This window comes from Mauremys mutica, chromosome 3 (assembly GCF_020497125.1).
Source record: "Mauremys mutica isolate MM-2020 ecotype Southern chromosome 3, ASM2049712v1, whole genome shotgun sequence".
Classification (NCBI taxonomy): domain Eukaryota; kingdom Metazoa; phylum Chordata; order Testudines; family Geoemydidae; genus Mauremys; species Mauremys mutica.
The window spans coordinates 102852900-102873351 of NC_059074.1; the positions used below are offsets into that span (position 1 = coordinate 102852900).

A 20452-nucleotide genomic window follows, 5' to 3' on the forward strand; every position below is an offset into this window, starting at 1 on the left:
TCTAAATTTGGCAAATTCACATGACTAAGAAGAACATGTCCTGAGGAGGCAGTCCCTTACTCAGTACAAGGAAGTACACTGTGATACCATCATCAACGTGGGTGGGAGAACAAAATTCCAAGATTACTAAAGGAATGTGACAGCATATTGATCACTCTCTGACAGGGAGGACATAAGATCTATTTGTCACATTTGCTCAGAAGAGCCATAAAATGGAGAGACCAGCTGTCTTACAACATGTGTATTATTTCTTCTGAACAGTCAATTCATCCCCTGAGCAAAATGGTTAGAGTTGTTTAGTTCATCTCAGAAGTTCAACATTTAGGAATATTGAGAAGGACTTTTTAAGTTACCATGTAACAGGCGTGAAAAAATAATATGTGAAACTGTTTAGACGTTTACTTTGAAATACATCAGTGAATGTCCCATATTACTATAAAGAACATTTCACTTGTCTGCAGCAAAGATATTTATGCATCCAAAGATCTCAAAGCATCCCACTGAGGCATTCAAATATTTGTATTAAACAATTGGAACAACTGACACAGAAAGAGTGAAAAGCCAAGATTTTCAGGAGCTGTCTCTAATTTTGGATGCCTCAGTCTTGGGTGCCCAACATGAGACACCCAAGTTCATATTTTCAGTGATTTTGCTCACCAGAAATTCCACATGAAGTCAATGGGAAATCAGAGGCCAGGTGCCCAATTCTCCTCAACCCCAGTGTAAATCAGGAGCAACTGCACAGCAGTCAAGGGATCTGCACTGTTCTAAGTGAAAGTAGGAACAAGCTGAGGGCCCAAAAATGGAAACAACCCAAAATCAGAGACAATTTTGGAAGGTGCGGGCTTACATGACTCACCTGCTTGCCCAAAATTACACAGCATCACTGTTTCACAGTCAGGAATAGAACTCAAATCTAGCGACACCAGTCCTGGTGCATTAGCCACTAGACTCCTCTTAGAATGCCATCAATAAATAGGAGGAGGATCAAAAGACAAATAGCAAACAGTGGAACAGTACATTGCTAGTTGTATAAAGTGGTGATCTTACCATACAGAATATGTATGCAGAAATATAGAAGAGCTATACCATAGAAAAGCGAGGGGACAACTGGCAAATGGAGAAGTGATAAAGAATTAAGTCAACTGAGAATTCAGTGATTCCCAGGTGTAGGTGAAGTTATGTAGAGTTGGTAGCAGCTAAAACTGCTTTATACACAGAGGGGTGTCCTGGTTGCTCTGGAAGGTAAGAAGTATGTTCCCAAATTTAAATGCATAGAAGAGAATAAAATTCTGACCTGTCACAGGAGGTTTTGTTTATGGCTTTCAGTGGAGATCTGAGAGTTGTAAAATGTGCATTCTAGTTGTTTTTATTTCATATATAATAAACATAAATGCTTTCTTGAAGAAATGAATGACTCTTTAAAAGGTTTGTTTGCTGTCTAAAAATGATTTGCAAAGTCAGTGAAGAATGCTGATGGGGGAGTTCTGGCAAGAGTTTACAGCATGAAGACAATAGTGTGTAATAGAAGTTGGAAAATATTTAGAAAACTTGGGGGAAAAACCAGCTTGTGTAACATTGTTGCAGTCTCCGATGATCTGGGGTGGGCTTTCACCATTCACATTTATGGAATTGGGAGTACTGGTTAGAGGGGAGGGGAGGAAAGTATGCCATTGTATGTTTGTTTGTATGCATAATAAATAGTTGTTTTGTCTAATGTGGATATTTATTAAGTCATGCACTAACAGCCTGAGAGCTTTTTTGCCACATCAGTGGCACTACACAGCAAAGCAGACGTAGGAACAGCAAGAACTAGAGCTGGTTGGGACATTTTTGGCTAAATGAAATTTTGGCGAAATAGGCTGTTTCACAGATACATATGTGTTTCAACAAGAAAGAGCACGCATGCACGCACCCATGCACATTTACTTCTCAAATAGCTCAGGTTTCGATCCAAACCCAGACATTTTGACACAATTCCATTTCTGGGACAATGTTCTAATGGGTTTGATGTTGTTCCAATATGGAAGGAAAACAAATGTCTAAACCTCACAAGTTTCCACAAAACAGAACGGTCGTCAGCTTTTGCTAGAACTGGTCCAAAGGAAGCCTAAAAGGCTCAGATCATGGTAGTGATGATGGTAGATACTGACTCCCACAGTTCTCTATGCAACCATCTTGTTGCAGAGAAGTCTTTCTAATGACATTTTCACACATGCTTGCTGAAACCATAGTTTTGAGACATTGCAGTATTCCACCCTTCTTACTGAAGGGCTTAGGCAGTGGTTGGAGCCTAATAGGGTGAGAATATAAAAAGCAGAAAGGTGGCTGATGAATATAATGCCCATAAAATCAACAAGTACACAACAATGCCCTGAGATCCCCTCCCACCAGAAAAACTGAGGTCTTGTCTATCCTAGGGATTTGCCCTGATTAGAGTCATTATTGGCCACCAATGGGCACCCCATGTGTAGACACACTAAGCCACAATTTCCAAAGGTGCGGCTTATCACTGCTTAAAACTAGGGTAAGCCCACCTGGGGCAAAGAGAAATTTTGGCTGCCTATGCTTGGGGTTGGTCCCAGTGATATTAAACTGGTGAATGATACTCGATGGATGTGATCAGGGGAATATACCCAGGATAGACAAGACCAGAAGGGAAGAGTGAAATAAAAGTATTCTTGCAAATCTATTCCCAATTAATGGTCCACACAGGAAACTAATGCAAAAAATATCTGAATGACACATACCTTTAGTTCCAAACCAGTAGCATAATTTGAAGCATCAGTGAGATAATATTTATATATTAGGATAAGAATCCTGTAATATAAAAAAGATTTCTGCCTTCATTGTTACAAGGGCTGTGCAAACCTCAGAAAATTCAGAGCTTTGGTTCAGATAATCAAATGTCTGGCTGCACATATTGGAAACATATCATTCTAGAGATCTAGCTGGAAAATTTATGAAAACTGGCTTGCATTTCCAGTCCCAGCAAAAATTAGAAAGGACAAAGCTATATGAATATCAATACAAGAATTACACTTTTTCTGAAGGTTCCATTTGAGGTTTTGGATCATTTCTTATTTTATTCAAGCCAGCTAGTCTAGAGTGACCCCTAATACACTATTAGGGACTGACGCACTATTAGAAACAGCTGCTTTCAAAATGCATGTTTGCTTTATGTAATAGTTGAAACCAAAATTACTTACCTGCTTCTAGTTCATTACGCAACAGATAACGGCATGAGAAAGCTGAAGGTCAGCCAGCTAGATGTAGGGATTAGCAGCAAGGACACCACAATGACAAGGCATGAGTTCAGGAATAGCTTCAGGTCTCATACTCCCAGGCCAGAGCAGTTCAGCCCATAGCAAAGGAGGCTTGTTGGCCACTGGGAGGAGATAGTGAGAGTGGTGGCACTCAGTTCTTCCCAAGCAACTCTTGTCAGCCAGTCTTCAGAGTGGTCTTGGAGGAGGCCGTTCATTCACCCTTCATGCCAGATGTTGAGTGCTGCATTCACTGCAATCTAAACAGAGGGGAATTAGAGGCATAAGAGACGGGACTTCTTGAAAGGTTGGAGGATCCTTAGAATTCCCCCTACAGCTGCTACATACCATTGCTCAGGACAGTAACTTTGGCAAAACACGAATAAAATCAAATACAAAGAGAATTAAATAGGTGAACTATTTTTTAAAATAATGTAGGCTACACTGTATTGTTTCAGATTACACCAGTGTTCCTTCCCGATAGGTTAAATAGACGAAGGTATGTGTAACTAGTGTATGCATAAGTACCCCTCATTATCACAGACACCAGCAGGGCCCAGTGCCAAGGTTTTGTAAGAGCTATTTCAGGCAGCCCATCTCGTTAAGACCTAGTGATTTGTGGGCGTAACAAGGGGTGTGTGAGGCACAAGCCAATCTGAATCAGCTGACACGTCAATGCCCAATTTCTGATCAAACAGATGCCTCATGAGCTGGCTGATAGAAGATCATGGTTCAAGCACAAAAGTCAGGTCAATAAACTTCAGTGCAGTACTAGTCTACACCATGGACAGCTTGAATCAGACAGTATTGCTACATTCCCCATGTTTTCTAGTGCCCATATTGGGGTCTCAGTGTTAAACCATTTCTCACAACCCTTAAATGATGGCTGCAGCATTCCTTCGTTCAACCAGATTTTGTAATCTTCATCCCCAATCTAACCGAGTGGTAGAATTGCTGAAGTTAGAGTGGCATGAGAGTGGAGAGTGTATTCACACACTTGTAGCAAAATAATTAGATCCAGTGGTGTAGCTAGCCATTTCATATTTATTCACACAATAGCCAGTTCACTGCCCCTCAGTGCACAATAAGCCTACAAACTCCCAATGTGTATTTGCCATTAACCACAGTAAGAACTGTGTGAATACTAAATAAAAAGTTCCATTAATATTCTCACATCACCTTTGTGTTCCCTTCTTGCAAACATTCACCCCACTGTTTAATTAGCACTAATGGTTGCAGAAAGCAAATTTTACACACATGCACTCAAACACTCATGGATTTTAAGTTCTCTTTCTGTAAGCATTTGCGCAAGATTATAACTACATTCATATACTTGGGGGGAAAACAATACCAGGTGACTTATTTCATTAATCACCTCTAAACTATAAAACCTGAAGTTTGGAGTTCAGCCTTTGTTTAAAATAAACAAAATTCAGGAGAAATTTCTTTGAATAATTTTGAATAATGAATATAAAATATTTGCACACAACTGGCCAAATTCCATCTCACATATGACCATGGAATATCAATGGGAAGCCTCAGTGATTGCCACTAAACCTAGATGTCTAGCAGTGGGTTAATAAAAGATCTGTTGAAGATGATGCACCAAACTGGGCTCCAGGAAGTTAAAACTGAGCTAGTAAAATGGGAACACAAATGTGGCAATAGTAGATGCACCGGCAAACCTACAGTGAAAGAGGTGTTATGTCACATATCACAAGAAAATATTTCTCTAGGCCAGGGTGCCTCTGACATGTGACCTCCCCAAAGAACTTGCTGGTAATCAGGAATCCCAACCACCCATTTGTGAGATGAGAGTACACTATTGGGCTCTCACACCTCATTGACATGTAGGAGATACAGAGACTCATCAGCCATTAACTCCTTCCATGCTGATTGCTGCAGTGACCTGGATTCAGCTTCCACAGGCATTCTCTGAGGCATCTGCCTTTCAAAAGGAACCAGTGAGATACCAGAGTCAATACTTTCTGTCAAGTATCAGAGGGGTAGCCGTGTTAGTCTTGATCTGTAAAGTGACAGAGTCCTCTGCCACCTTTAAATCTTCCCACTTCAGTTCAATGCCAGCCAAAAATACTGTGGTTTTATACTGTCCTAAAGCTAGTAGTTTCACCTCCTTCCAGGAAGCATAGCATTCTCCCGAATCACATCCCTCCTGACTAGGGAAATCTGAGCATCAGTGCCTCATCACCTCTGGCACACTGTACCATTATCTTGGCCTGACAAAGTTAACCAGAACCTCCTCTGCCACTACTGAAGCTTCTGACTCAAGGGTAGCTTCATTCACCTGAACAGAGAGAAGATTGAACTTAAACCCCCACACTTAGGGCATTGCCTTTTCATTTGATCAAGTGACCCACATAAGTAACACTTTCTTCAGCCTTCCTCTTGGTCTGGGGTCCAGTAATCAGGGTTACGAGGAGGTGATTGGAACTGGGGTGGTGTGGATTTAGTTCCCTCTCCTCCCTCCTTTTTCCCTGGAACGAACTCTCTTTTATTCCAGGATTGTGCCCGGCCCTTTGGGACTTGTGCTCCTGAAATAGTCTCACTTGTACGATACTAGTCAGCTGCTGCAGCACCTGCTTGCACTGAGGCTGGCGTTTTCTCCCACACAGCGGCTCACACTTCCTTAGAGCAAACCTCAAAGAACTGCTCCTGAGAAAACAGATCTACCAGCTTGTCTTTATCCCCTTGCTCAAATAATCCAACATGTTGTGCACATATTCCCCAGGACTTCACTTAACAACCTTTTTGAGGTTTCTGAATTAGAGGCGATATGCCTCTGGAGTAATCGGAAATCTTTGTAACGCAGACTTCTAGAACTAAACATATTTCGTAACTTCACTAACATCCACATCATTAAATACTTGCAAAGCTTCTTCAGTCTGTTTGAGAATTAGGACAGTCATTCTCTAGCCATCAGGGATTTTTTGGCCCAGCTGTGTGATCCCGTGACAGAGGTTACTCACAGGCTGAGAGATCAGTTTTTGTAAGGCCAGCATGCTCAGGACCACAGTTGCCAACTTTCGTGTGGTAAATAAGCACCCGACTTTCACAATAAGCCAAAAGTCAAGCTAATCTCATTTCAAAACAAGGCCAAAACAAACCCCAACACTCTGTGACTAGATCCCCCTGGTGTGCAGTCTGGGACTGTGGTGGGCCTGTTGTGTACTCCTGACTCTCTCCCCCACTTGCCCCTGCTTGCCTCCCTTGCCCCTGCCTTCCAGGAGCCGATCAAAAAAAAAAAAAAAGCAACAAGTTACAAGCCAAACAAGCAACAAGCAACAAGCTACAAGCCAAAAACTAGCCAACAAGCAACTCACAAGCCAATTAAGCCAAAAACAAGCTCAATTTATGTGTTTTTCCCCCTGCAGGTTTGGTGTGTCTGCTCAGGGCATGAAGTCTCTCTTAGCTTTTTCTAGGGCTTCTGCTTCTCGGGTTTCACGCTTTTTTGTCTTCTAGCTCCAGTGCTCTTGGTTGGCCACTTTTAGGGCTGCTTCCTCTGCCTTCCACTTTTGCTTCTCTGCCTCCTGCTCCTATTCTCTATCTGCTATTGCCATCATCTGGACCTCTATCTCAGCCAGTCTGAGTTTCATGGCTGTCTTACCAAGAATTGGGTCAGGCTGGTTTTCCAAGTCCGTAGGCACACTCAAGGCATCTGGCTGCCCTTCATGTTGCTTGTCATTCCACAGCCAGGGCTCTCAACCCCTCCACACCTGTTCTGGTAGCAAACAAGCAGCACTCTGTACACAGCTCTTCCAACTACTTTTTGGTATATTTAGCATACACTTCTTTGCTCATCCCGCCTTTTCTGCTGCTTTATTCCCTTACTCAAAATAAACAGAAAACAATAAATAAAATGACCTTTTCTGCACCTGTTCCCAACCTTCTCATTTGTGAATCTCTTAGTATCTACAGTATTTGGTAAATAAGTGCCTGGAGCGTGATGCTTAGCTAACCAGCAAACTGGGTGTATATCCTGCTGACTACACCACTGTGACGCTTCCCGGGGTACCCAGGGTTGTGAGGCGCCTCGCTACCACCTGCCTTCTGGGGTGCCCTTTTATTCCTTGAGGAAGTCTTGTCTGGCTGCTGTGGATCAGCTGCCTGAAACCACCAGCCACTGGCAGCACATGCGCAGCTTTCCAGATGTCTGCAGGCCTCGCTCACTCCGTGCAGGTTAGCAAGAGGCATGCACCAACTCCCGAGTCTTCCAGGCGACTCTCTGCAGTCTTCAGCCCCTGTTCCACTGACCTGTGACAGAGCTCCCAGATTCGCTGCTCCCAAAGGAACAGTGCACTCCAGCTTGCAGTGTTCCACTCAGTTCATTATCAAAGAGGAGGGATTCAAGTGATAGACAGTAAGAATAGTAGACACAAATGGTTACATACAAAATAAAATCATAACACACTTTTCTAGAGCATTAACTTAACTCACAAGACATCTCCTACAGGATAGTTTACCCCAACTCCTTTTCCCAGCATTCTCAATCAGAACCCTTGGCAGAGAACCCTTCTCGTAAGATCAGGTGGCTTGTCCTCACAGACTGAAGGTATACGTGGGTGTTCTTCTGCACCCTAACTATAGTTTCAGAAGTTCATTTTCTTATTCCTAAAACAAGGTAACCCCTGCTGATTTTGGTTTTTCCTCGAGCCATGGCTATCTATTGATTAGCATTTTGCTCGGACTATAAAATAGGCAGCCATTGTGAACCATGCAATACTTAATTTGCATTTGCCCATCCAGAGTGAGAGAAGTGCCTCTTTGCCTCTGCCTGACAGGGGATGTGGATCACCTTTCAGTGACTTGCCTTAACACAGACCCAGAGAACATTACTTTTTAGTATATATATACATAACTCTTCATACATTTCCCATACATATATTTCACGAGTATGCTGACCCGCGTAACACAGGCTTTTGTTTGAGACATTGCACGATGTTCTTTGACAGACTAGTAGGTAGATGCCAGACCTAGGGGATCCCTGTAACTCTTGTGTATCTCTGTGCCCTCTGCCAGTTGGCATCACAAGGTTTGTGGGTCATACCTCCTCATAACCCCTTGTCCTCTAGTGACTTTCCCTTTTATATATAAACTTTAAAACATTCAATATCTCCAAAAGTGCAAATCCCCAAATTCTGGATAACAGATGCACAATCTGGTCGTTGTCCCCCTTTACAACATTTAGACTCCGATCCTTTTACTTTCTCTGATTCATGGAATGTTGGTGGGGGGGGTTATTTTTAAATTAGGACTTGGGAGACACCAACCGTTTATTAAAATAAATGCACTGCTTTTAATGAATTTGTGGGTATTATAATGCCTTATACTGGCTTGTGTGAGCTCAACATTGCCTTCTTCTGCATAGAGTAGTGGCGTACTATCCTCTGGTTTAAGCTATGGGGCAGCTCAGCAAATAGAAGCCTGCGTCTTTGACACCAAAGATTGTGAGTTCAACTCCAGTTACTGGATGGATGGATGGATGGATGATTGCTGTTGGTATGCAGCTGTAGTCCTGTCTGCCCAGATTCCAAGTAGATATAATCAGATAAATACAGTACATATTGTACTGCCTGTCTGTCAGAGGTGCTGCTTCAGTTTGAAACATTACTGCCAGCAGTCTCTCCTGCAGAAATATGGCCCACCTGGAATGATGTGGCAACAGTAGCTCTGCCAGTCTATGCCAAAAGGTATAATATATGCAGCCATGATCATTTGAATTTACAAAAAAGCGGGACTGTGGTAATGTTCATAAGTACCCACCAAATGAAAAACCCATTCATCAAAGTGCAGCCACATTTCAGTGCAGTTTCTTTCAAGCCATGTCACATTGTGCATGTTTCCATTTCACAATCCAACCATGCAAAATAGCAATTCAGCCTTCCTCACAGCCAAAACACTCACACACACTGATGAAAACATGCCCATTGATGAACAGATAAGAGCTGAAAAAAGAAAAGTTCACACAGTCTTGAGTTAACAGACCATTTTGGCTAATTAATTTGCACAAACATTTGCACTGAGCTGATGAAAAAACTTGTTTTGTTTTTTTAGTGGCTTATGATAGTGTAAAAATCCTCCACAGCCTCCTTTTTTCTGCCCTGGGCGTTTGCAAATTGTCTGTAGCAAGTATTACACATGCACAGAACAAAATGCTGATCATTGTCAAAAATAAGACAAACTGCATTGCAAAGAAAACCTTCAACTGAAGGGAGATAGAGTCGTCTTCTCATTGCATGTGGCTTGCATGGGGATTGTTGCTGACCCTTCAAAACATAACAAGACAACCTAAACACTTCTCTAGTTCTTGGGGCATAAGGGCATGCAACATGTGTGTTTATGTTTAGCTATTTTATTGTGTTTGAACAGGCAGAGGATTCTTCTTGAAACTATTCTCAGATGCTTCCAGAGCCAGATGATAGACTATAGTGGAATCAGGGCTTGTGACTTAGAAAGGCATCCTGATAAATAGTTAACAAGTGTTAACTGTCAACTCTGTGTTCCTGGGGAATCAGGGCACAGTACCGAGCCTGTCTGACTCTCAGAAGACCTCCCTTCCCCCTCCCACTCCCCAGTCTCTGCTTGAACCAAAGCCAATCAGAAGAAAGACTTACAAAAAGCAATGAAAAGGTGGTGGAAGACACACCTAAACCCCTCAGGACAAGGGTGACAGAATTAAGGAAACTCCCCTAGCTTCATTTGCATCGAAGATGGGACAGGGAGGCATCTCCATTGACATACAGAATGGAGAACAGAAATTCCAAGGCAAGAACCACACTGAACTATGGGACCAGAAAAGCAGGGAAGCACTGCATGATGGGGGATCTCTGCTCCAGATGTTAATGAACCCACCTGCACACACACAGCTCAGTAGTTATCAGACCAATTCTAGTAATAAATCCTTTATTGGTATCCAAAATACTGAAGCTGCCTAATTGCACTGTGAGCTTCCTTGAAGGAACACCGCCCATAGCCAGGAATGAGCAGTTCCTATTGTCTAGCATGAACAAAACAATTTTGATATACTCCCTTGAGCCATCAATTTACCCATAAGCAAATCTAGTGTTCTCCCTTGAACCATTGTTCTTTCCCTACAAAAACCCCTACCCATGCTCAAGTAATGTTCTGATGCCTGGATCCAAAATCTGCTTCAGTTCCATCTTTCTTTCTTTCTCATCTTCTCCTGAATGATCGTGCTGGGGGCTCTGCTTGTCTCCAGCACTCCAGAACCTCAGCTACCACCACCACCTGGGACCCCCGATCGATTCAAGCTTCACAGAGTGGTGAGAACCTAACTCTCTCTCTCTAGGCATAGCCTTTGGACCCGGACCTGCATGATCAGTTATAGTTTTCTAAACCTGACTTTCAGAATCAAATTTAAGTTAGATTTAATATTATAAAGTGTTTGTTTGTTTGGCTCCCCTATGGTTATTACCTGGCAATAAATAACTTTCATGGTTAAGTTGGTTGCTTCTCTCTCTCTCTCCTCCCCCGCCCCATTGTGGGTGTTTTTTTGGCTTCCTCATTCGCTCTGCAGCAATGCTCCTCATACCTAAGCTAAAGATCCCTGAAGCACCCAAAAAATCCTGTGGGGTTTGCTCATCAAGTGGGTTACTACCAGAACAACTGTAATGTGAAAGTGGGGGTAGGGACATGCTGAACTTGAGGCATATGAGGGTGACAGTTTGGAGATGCTGTTCAACCCAACCTGCTGAGTCCAAGGGCATTTGAGGGTGACAGCTTGGAAATGCTGCTCGACCCAGCCTACTGAGTCCAGGGACACATAAGGGGTCAGCTTGGGAGCAGGGGCGACTCTATAAATTACGGCGCCCCAAGCAGGGCGGCGCGCTGCGCCGCCCTTCCCCGGTCCCGTGGCCGGGGCAGAGGTGTGTGCGGCGGGTGCGCTGGTTCGCGGCTCCGGCGGAGCATCCGCAGGCATGCCTGCGGGGGCTCCGTCAGAGCCGCGGGACCAGCGCGCCCGCCGCAGTCATGCCTGCGGCAGCTCAAGCAGAGCCGCGGGAAGAGGGGACCCTCCGCAGTTATGCCTGCGGCAGGTCCGCTCGTCCCAGGGCTCCGGTGGACCTCCCACAGGCATGACTGCGGAAGGTCCGCCGGAGCCAAATGCTGCCCTGCCCCGACAATGCCACCCCACGTGCCTGCTTGGCGCGCTGGGGTCTGGAGCCGGCCCTGCTTGGGAGTGCTTACTAACCCAGTCCTCTCAGACATGCTCTGTGTGTGTGTGTGTGTTCGTTCGTCTGATTATGGGTCTGGAAGAACCCAGCCCTGGGGAACCTAGGTCCTGCAGGATAGCTCCATTGGGAGGGGACTTGCAGACGGAGAAGTAGAGCTCCATATGAGAACACAAGTGACACAAGCAGTACATTGATAGAAGTACAGAACCCTGCCCCAGAAGAGTAACCCTAATAAATGAACGTACCCCAAAATAACAGGAAAGCTGGTAACACAAGAGCTTGCTTAATGCCAGAATGTCAGTGAAAGTCAAAGTTCCTCTCCGAGTCCTTCAAGAGATGTCCAGTCTCATCAGATATCTCCCTTTCCCATTTCTTAACAGTTTCCGCTTGAATTTTCATTAGCAGATGCCTTTCAGCTTTTCGATTGACCTTTGAAGCGGACACAGAAGGGTTTACACTTTCCAAGTCTAGCTAAGTACTTTTCTACCTCTTTTGGGTTTCGCTCAATGGGGCTTGGCTTCCCTATGCATCACTGTCCAACAACCCAACTGTTGAAACGGAACCTGTGCATTTTCAAGCAGCACATGCTAAAACTTGAATTGCAGACACACTTTTCTCTTCTGAAATCTCGACAGTTTCAGTCTTTTTTAAAGCAGCCTACAGTTTGCTGGTTTGTATTTACTAGCTCTTGGCAACGAGGAGAACTGGAGCAAAAAGTACAGCAAACAAACGTAAGAACAGCAGAAGTACCTTAGTATATGTATTTGTCTGTGTCTTGAAGAGGTTTTGTAACAGATTTATAACAGAGGTCAGAAGAAATGTGTTTATTAATCAAATTGGACAAAAGCAGTTACACAAAATAAGTCACATTGGATCCATTTTTATTTTGATGCGTAATGATCAATATGGATAGTCTGAAATATACTACACCTGAAACCAATCTACTAAAATATTTGAGCCAATTCTGAAAAAGGGAGTGATGGACAGAAAGCCAGGAAGACTGTCCCTCAAAGCAAGATAAGAGTCACTTGGACTCCTAGAAGGTCAGCAAAAACATCCAATAAAATTGTTCCCTTTGAGGCCAATCACCCATCTGACTTGCCTAGATGGCAAAACCTTAGACCAGAGGGGATCAATAAGGAGAGCTAAATGGGAACATTTCAAATTCTTTCAACAGCAACTGCTTCTCCACCTGCTGAGAGGGCTGCAGAAAAGTGGCACCCGATGACCAAACGTGTCTGCTGATGCTCTTATCTTGTCCGTCTTTTGAAGAGACACATGTGGAAAAGAGAGCCCACAAGCATAAATGAGCAGGGAAGTGTTGCCTGATTTATTAGAAGTCAAGCCTCCCACCTACCACAATGGGAAAGCACAGCCTCAGTGTTGCAGTTCTAATACTTAGGAGTCGAGATGAAGAGCAGGTTGACCATTGGCATCTGGCTGCATCGGGTGAGGGCAAAGTGACTCCAGGTGGGAAGCAAGGGAGCTCACACCTGTGGCTTTGGCTGTTATAGGATGGGTCTACGTGGAGGCAGAAGGAGAGGCAAGCCAGGGTGATGTAGCACGTATTATAGGGCTGCTTGAAAACCCTCATCCTCCTGCCTCAATCCCCTTTCTTTACCCTCACTCATTTTTGTTGCTATTAGGCTGCGCAGGAAACAGAAGGAAGGCAAAGGAGAGCTAACTGCTCTGATGCTCCAGGCATCCATAGGACTGCTGCTACTGCCAACAAACAAATAGGAAGAAAAATGGTATTAGGTAATTTTATGAGCATTTTGCTTACACAGGAAATGTAACCAACGAAGACACTGTGTACTTTGGGACTTCCTATATAGCAGCAATATCTATAAAAGGAATGAATGCTATTAATTTTCTGTCTGAAGGTACAGTACATTCCACCACCTTTGCCCCCTTAGGAATTCCTGTTAATGCTGCAGAGATTTATGGACAGTAAACCTCAGGGCTACTGGACAGCCAACATTTTATTTGGGTAGCTGATAACCTCTGAAGCCTTCTGAATACAATATATTCAAAGACCCAGGACCTGAGTTTTAAATACTGCTCAACAGGTGTAGGTCCTTGTAACAGTGGCTGTCATGGTAATGCAGCTGCTGCCTCAGTTTCCTTCTCTTGGTAAGGTGGTTCAGCCCTCTGCATACAGTAACATCCCACCTTGGGTAGGGTGACCAAAGTTCAATGTAACTAAATCAAGTTTCCCCTCAGTCTTTTGGGGGGGGCACAGATTTCTCATTTGGGTCCGGGTCCCACTTTGGCATGGTGGGGTGGTGAGGGGGATGCTCTGGCTCTTGGGCCCCTGGAAGGAGCAGGCACCCAGTCTAGGCCTCAAGCCCAGGCTGCTTTTTTGCGCAAGGTCTCTTCCTCCACCTTGTTCTCACTCTTCTCCCCATATCCTAACAAACTATGGGACAAAGAAATCAACAAAATCCGAAGAGAAACCAACTAGTCCCTCTCCTGGGTTTCCTCTTCTTGATCACCTAGTTCTTTCTAAGGCTTCTTCCATAGCGCCTTTGCTGGAGACACCTCCAAGCAGCTCCAGTTCTTTGATCTGAGGGAGGGAGGCTGTTGTATAGTTTGACTTCTTTCCTAGCATGCCTTGTGGTAGACCACAAGTCTCAGATGGCTTTACTGCCAAAACAAGGGTAGTATGGGACAGGTAGCCTGTGTTAAAGGGCCAGTATGCCTCCATTGATTTAAACTACTGAAGATCTGAGCCAGAACCTACGCAAAAGCAGCTACACAATTCCAGAACTTTACTTTGCTCTAGTTTCCCCAGACCTCCTTTTATACTGGCCTAAGCCTGGCCTTCCTTTCTTCACCTGAAACTTTGTGGGTACAGAAAAATGTGGGTGAGGTTTAAAAGCCACCTGCTACATATGCCAGCAAATACCCTCTTAGCTTTCAGTGCCTAGTGACTGTCTCATTTATTGTAGCTTTTGCACCTGAACTTCCATTGCATCATATCAGTTTTATGCAAGTGAAAAGGAGTAACAGCAGTATAAAATGGTCAGAAGGCAGTGGGAAACCAGGTCTCTTCATCACACCCACTAAGGATCACCTTTATGTCTTAGGCCTGGTCTACACGACGGGGGCTAGGTTGAATTTAGCCGCGTTAGGTCGATTTAAAAATGAATGTGTCCACACAAGCAACCCCGTTCCATCGACCTAAAAGGCTCTTAAAATCAACTTCATTTCCTGTTTGGTCAGAGTGGCAAACTCAGCAGCACAGGTGACCATGCAGTCCCCCCAGAATCGTAAAGCGTAGACTGTTTCTACACTCCCCCTATCATCTCCGTCCCTGAGGTTATCGCAGATTAGAAGGCGCTTGCGATGACATGATTGCCGAGCTCATGCAGTCCTCCTGCACTGATAGGGCACAGCTTAATGCATGGAGGCATTCAGTGGCAGAGGCCAGGAAAGGACATGATGAAGCGTCTGTTGGGGGAGCAAACAGACATGATGATGAAGCATCTGTTGGAGCTGCAGGAAAGCCAACAAGAGCACAGACCCCCGCTGCATCCACTGTATAACCACCTACCCTCATCCCCATGTTCCATAGCCTCCACACCCAGATGCCCAAGAACGTGGCGGGAGGGGAGGAGGCGGCTCCGGGCATCTAGCCACTCCACTGCAGAGGATGGCCAAAGCAACACAAGGCTGTCATTCAAACAATTTGATTTTTAGTGTGGCTACAATAAGCAATATGGCTTTGTCCTTCCTTCCTCCCCATCCCCACCTGGGCTACCCTGTCCGTCATCTCTTTTTTTTAATTAATAAAGAAAGAATGCATGGTTTCAAAATAATAGTTACTTTATTTCGAAGGGGGGAGGGTGGTTGGCTTACAGGGAACTAAAATCAACAAAGGGGGTGGGTTTGCATTAAGGAGAAACACACACAGTTGTCACACCGAAGTCTGGCCAGTCATGAAATTGGTTTTCAAAGCCTCTCTGATGCACAGCGCGCCTTGCTGTGCTCTTCTAATCGCCCTGGTGTCTGGTGCAAAACGATTGTCTGCCATTGCTTTTTCAGAGGAAGAGGCGACTGACGAAATGTACCCCAAACCACCAGCGACAATGTTTTTTGTCCTATCAGGCATTGGGAGCTTAACCCAGAATTCCAATGGGTGGCGGAGACTGCGGGAACTATGGGATAGCTACCCACAGTGCACCGCTCTGTACATCAAGGCTAGCCACGGTAGTGAGGATGCACACCGCCGACTTAATGCGCTTAGTGTGGCCATACGCAATCGACTGTATAAAATCAACTTCTATAAAATTGACCTAATTTTGTAATGTAGACATACCCTTAGAGCCCTGCTGTCCTCTGGAGGAACATGTCACAGGACATTCTTTTTAGAACAAATTCTGCTTATCTGTCATACGTTGCCTCCATTTCTCTTTCCTCCTTGACTTTATCATGAAGGATATTTGTGTGAAGACAAGACACTTCATTGGCCCCTGCTGCTCATTAACCACCTGACACTACAATTAGTGCTGTGATAGTCACCAACTTGGCTGACACCAGAGACCTCCAGAGTTAAACAGGTGTCTTACACTAACACATGGTGTTTCTAAAACTTTATATACTCCCCCAGAGAGCAACTGCTGAGTGAAATTGACATGCTTCTTGTCAGTTTCATGGCTGCCCACCACTGAATAGCAGTTGTAATTAGGAGTTCAATTAGGGGCTAAGCAGAGAAGCAGATGAACTCAGTAGCCAAAACCATCTGTCTCCATGCAAATATCCCATATAATTAAAAACTTGGGAAGAACAACAGAGAAATCTATAACAGACAGTTTGAATTGACTCATTAAACAGAATTGTTTTCAAAGGTGTCAGCTTAAATAACTTTTCAAAGATGTCTCTTAAATAACACAGACTGCCCAATACTTATGTCCCCAGTTTGAAAAGGATCAACCGTTAGCTACTTAAAAGGTGGATGTTATTGTTGGTCAGTAATTTACATGCAGCACTATCAACTATTCTATTCTTTATAGGTCCTTATACCACATTTATCATCACAGTATATGAGCACCTTCCTGTAATGCCTTAAGCAACGTGGCTAACATTTGTCATGTGTTTCTTCTCTCCTCCTCTCCCCAGCAGTAGAATTGTGTGAGTGGAATGTTTTGAAATTTGAGGTTAGTCATGGTCCTTAGTTCCAGTGGGAGTTCATTTCACATCTCACTAGCCCACAAGGAAGTTCTGTCTCCCACACAAATGGCTTTACCCATACTGTAAAGCAGTGGTTCTCAAAGCCGGTCTGCCGCTTGTTCAGGGAAAGCCCATGGCAGGCCGGGCTGGTTTGTTTACCTGCCACGTTGGTAGGTTCGGCCAATTGCGGCTCCCACTAGCTGCGGTTCGCCGCTCCAGGCCAATGGGGGCTGCGGGAAGGGCGGCCATCACATCCCTCAGCCCGCACCACTTCCTGCAGCCCCCATTGGCCTGGAGCAGCAAACCACGGCCAGTGGGAGCCACGATCGGCCGAACCTGCTGACGTGGCAAGTAAACAAATCGGCCCAGCCCGCCCCAGGCTTTCCCTGAACAAGCAGCAGACCAGCTTTGAGAACCACTGCTGTAAAGAGTTCCATTGTGCCAGAGAAGGCAAGTTGTTGATCACAGTCTTCATCCTGGCGCTTTAGGGGATCTTTTATACATCTGGCTCCCAGGACATTGAGTTCCTTGAAGATAATGGCCGAGACCTTGAACTTGATTCCAAATTCTATGTGAAGCGGGTGTAGAGACTGGAGAACAGGTCTGATGTGTCTTTGCTGAGGATACATGCTGCAGTGTTCTGTACTTGTTGAAGTTTCCTAAGCACTGAAGGCTTCATGCTCAGGTATGTCACATTGGTTTAATTCAGATGAGAGGTGATAAAAGTGTGAATAACTGAGGTCAGGTCATCATCCACCAATATGGCATGGGTGTCTCCTAACCAACTGGAGACAGAGAAAAGCATTACTTGCTAATGCTGCTATGTGATCAAGGAGCACTCCTATGCTACAGACTGAACTGACCAATTGTGGGTGTGTGCCTTTCAGCCAAAGGAGACTGATGCTTTCCTTTGCTCACCCGCATAAGCTGTGTCTTGTTCGGGTTCAGCTTCAGCCAGCTGTTCTTCATCCATGAGCTGATCTCATCCAGGCTGTGGGCCATCTTGGTGGTAATGATGTGGTTGTATGTGGTGAAGCTTAGGTAGAGCTGTGTTGCCCATTTGAGAACCACATCTTTCTCCTCTCATGAAATTCCTTTGGTCACCTGAGCAGGAAAAGCGAACAGGTAGAAGGAGATGCCAGGACTCTCCATGCCATCAGCTGTAATGAGTCCCACTTTCCTTGAATGTCAGGTGTCACTCTGGAGTCTAAAGGGGAGGAGAAAGTGCTGCAGAGAAGCCAGATGCAATGTAGCCTTTGCCCCTGCATGGACTAAAGTGAGCAAGTGAAAATGGGGAACTGCTCTCCTCTATCAGTTGCCTCCCTTCTCCTCCTACAAGCCACCAGGAGCAAGAAAGCAAAGAGTAGCTAGAGTGACCACATATATAGAACTGTCTGAAAGTTACAAGACTAACATTTAAAGGGAAACCTCCTTAGTATAGGTAGCTGGAGGGGCTGGGCTGTTGCCAGGGCATTCTTACATTTGGGTGACCCCCAGCTGTCAGAGCAGTCTCTGAGGGGGCCATGGGTAGCCAAGTGTAGGACACAGCAACCTTGAGGCTACTCTAATTTACAGCAGGGGCTAGACTGGCCTCTGGATAGCCTCAGGATTGGAGGAATAAAAGGTTGGGGTTGGGGTTGCACAAAAGATGTCTCTGTCCTCCATCAGCTTCCTTCCACTCCCTTGCAAAGTCCAGCCCAGACAGACCAGAGACCGTTGGCCATAACATTTTAGATTCAACTGGATGATTTTTTTTCTTTGTTTTCTTTTTTAAAGAACGAAGTGTGGAGCTGCAGATAAAGAAGATGTCACAAAACATATGAAACCAGCAGACTTTCTAGTTTTCATTTCCCAAGACATCACAGAATTATAGAAACTCAACATACTTATCACTTTTTGCTCTTGCCAGGATAATCACTGTGACAAAGATTTACAGAAACAAACTGTGCTTCTCTAAAAGATAATTAAAATGGAATGGGCAATTTGCTGGACAAAACAAAACCACACAGCTGTCTCATGGATTCTTAAGGAAAACAAGTGCTGTTTGTTAGAGATTGCATTAAAAGAATTAGAATCAGTCAAATGTGTTCGAAGTCATAACCCCATGAACTCCATAGGAGCAGGCTAAATTGAATCTGATTTGACTTGTTTCTGTACCATGAAAAATATGCACTACCATGTACCCTATGAGCAAGTGGAGAGAGCCAACAAATGAAAGCAATAGCATACCTGGAGTATGATAGATGAAATGGAGTGCATGTAGTGCAGGGGAGACAAACTACGGCCCTCAGAATTGCCACCCCCATGGCACCAAGGGCCCCGCACTGCTCCCAGAAGCAGCCGGCACCACATCCCTGCAGCCCCTGGGGGTTGGGGGGCGCTATGCGCTGCCCTCACCTGTAGGTACCACCCCCCACAGCTCCCACTGGCCAGGAACAGGGAACCACGGCCAAAGGGAGCTTTGGAGGAGGTACCCACAGGCAATGGCAGCATGCGGAACACTCTTCCCCCCGCCCCTCAAGGGCCACAGGGTTGAGGCTGGAGCAGTGCGGGACCGGGGCCAAGGCAGGAAGGCAGGCAGGGAGCCTGCTCTGGCCCCAGCGTGCGCTGCTGCCACCCGGAGCCACTCCAGTTAAGTGGCGTCGGGCCGAAGCCCAAACCCCTCCTGCACCCTGAAGCCCAAACCCCAACTCTCTGCCCTGAGACCCCTGCTGCACTGTGCACCCCCTCCTGCAGCCCAACCCCCTTCCCTGAGCCCCCTCGTACACCCCGCACCCTTCCTCCACCCCAACCCCTTGCCCCGAGCCCCTTCCTGCACACCCAGGGCTGGCTCCAGGCACCAGCGCGGGAAGCAGGTGCTTGGGGCAGCCAATTGAAAGGGGTGGAACATCCAGGTCTTCGGCAGCAGTTCGGCGGCGGGTCCCTCAGTCTCCCTAGGAGGGAAGGACCGGCCGCCGAATTGCTGCCGAAGAATGAAGCAGCTGTGGTGGAGCTACTGCCGAAGTGCCGCCAATCACAGCTTTATCTTTTTTTTTCCTACCACTTGGGGCGGCAAAAAAGCTGGAGCCGGCCCTGTGCACACTGCACCCCCCTCCCACACCCCAAACCACTGCCCCAGCCCTACATTCATGGCCCTGCATGCAATTTTCCCACCCAGATCTGGGCCTCGGGCCAAAATGTTTCCCCACCCCTGATGTAGTGTATTTAACTGATCATAAATCTAAAGAAGGGTAGCCATATCCACCTTCATTTCCTTCAACACACACAACCTTTCAAAATGAGCTTTAAAAACAAACACTTTCATAAAGCTGATGTCGCTGGAAAAGAAAACATTGTGTATTTAACAGAGAAATCCCACAGATTCCAGGCCCACATATGCTAATAAGCTACAGAGAACAAACACAAGCCGTCTGAGTCCCTAAAAATTAGAATAAGTAAAAATTACAAGGCAAGACCACTAGGAATAACAGTGAGGACTTTAGCATGCCTAACTGCTTTTAGGTTACACTTAGGAAAAGAGACAATTTCAAATTTTGATTTCCCATCAAAAAAGTAGCAACTTGTCCCGAATATTTTTCCTTTTTTATTATGCGTTTTTTTAAAATTCATGGTCGTGGGTGTTGAAATAAAATTGAAAGAGGAAAAGGGAAATAAAGGTACCCACTCTGGAACAAAGAAAGAATTTTAATTGCAATATTCAATACACACATTTCTATGGATACGGTGGTGACGCACAGTAAAATCACATCATTCATGACACAATACTACATTGTAAAATGGAGTGACCACAAAGTCCCATGATAATTC

General features: G+C 45.1%; 1 long non-coding RNA gene across 1 annotated transcript; it reads right to left on the reverse strand.

Annotated features, from left to right (window-relative positions):
• Positions 1–377: 377 nt before the first annotated feature.
• Positions 378–3817, reverse strand: LOC123367608. Its single transcript, XR_006578555.1, has 3 exons — positions 3612–3817; positions 3210–3523; positions 378–2293 (listed from the first exon to the last, which is right to left on the reverse strand). It is a non-coding gene; the product is annotated as an uncharacterized LOC123367608 (long non-coding RNA).
• Between the last annotated feature and the right edge of the window lie 16635 nt (positions 3818–20452).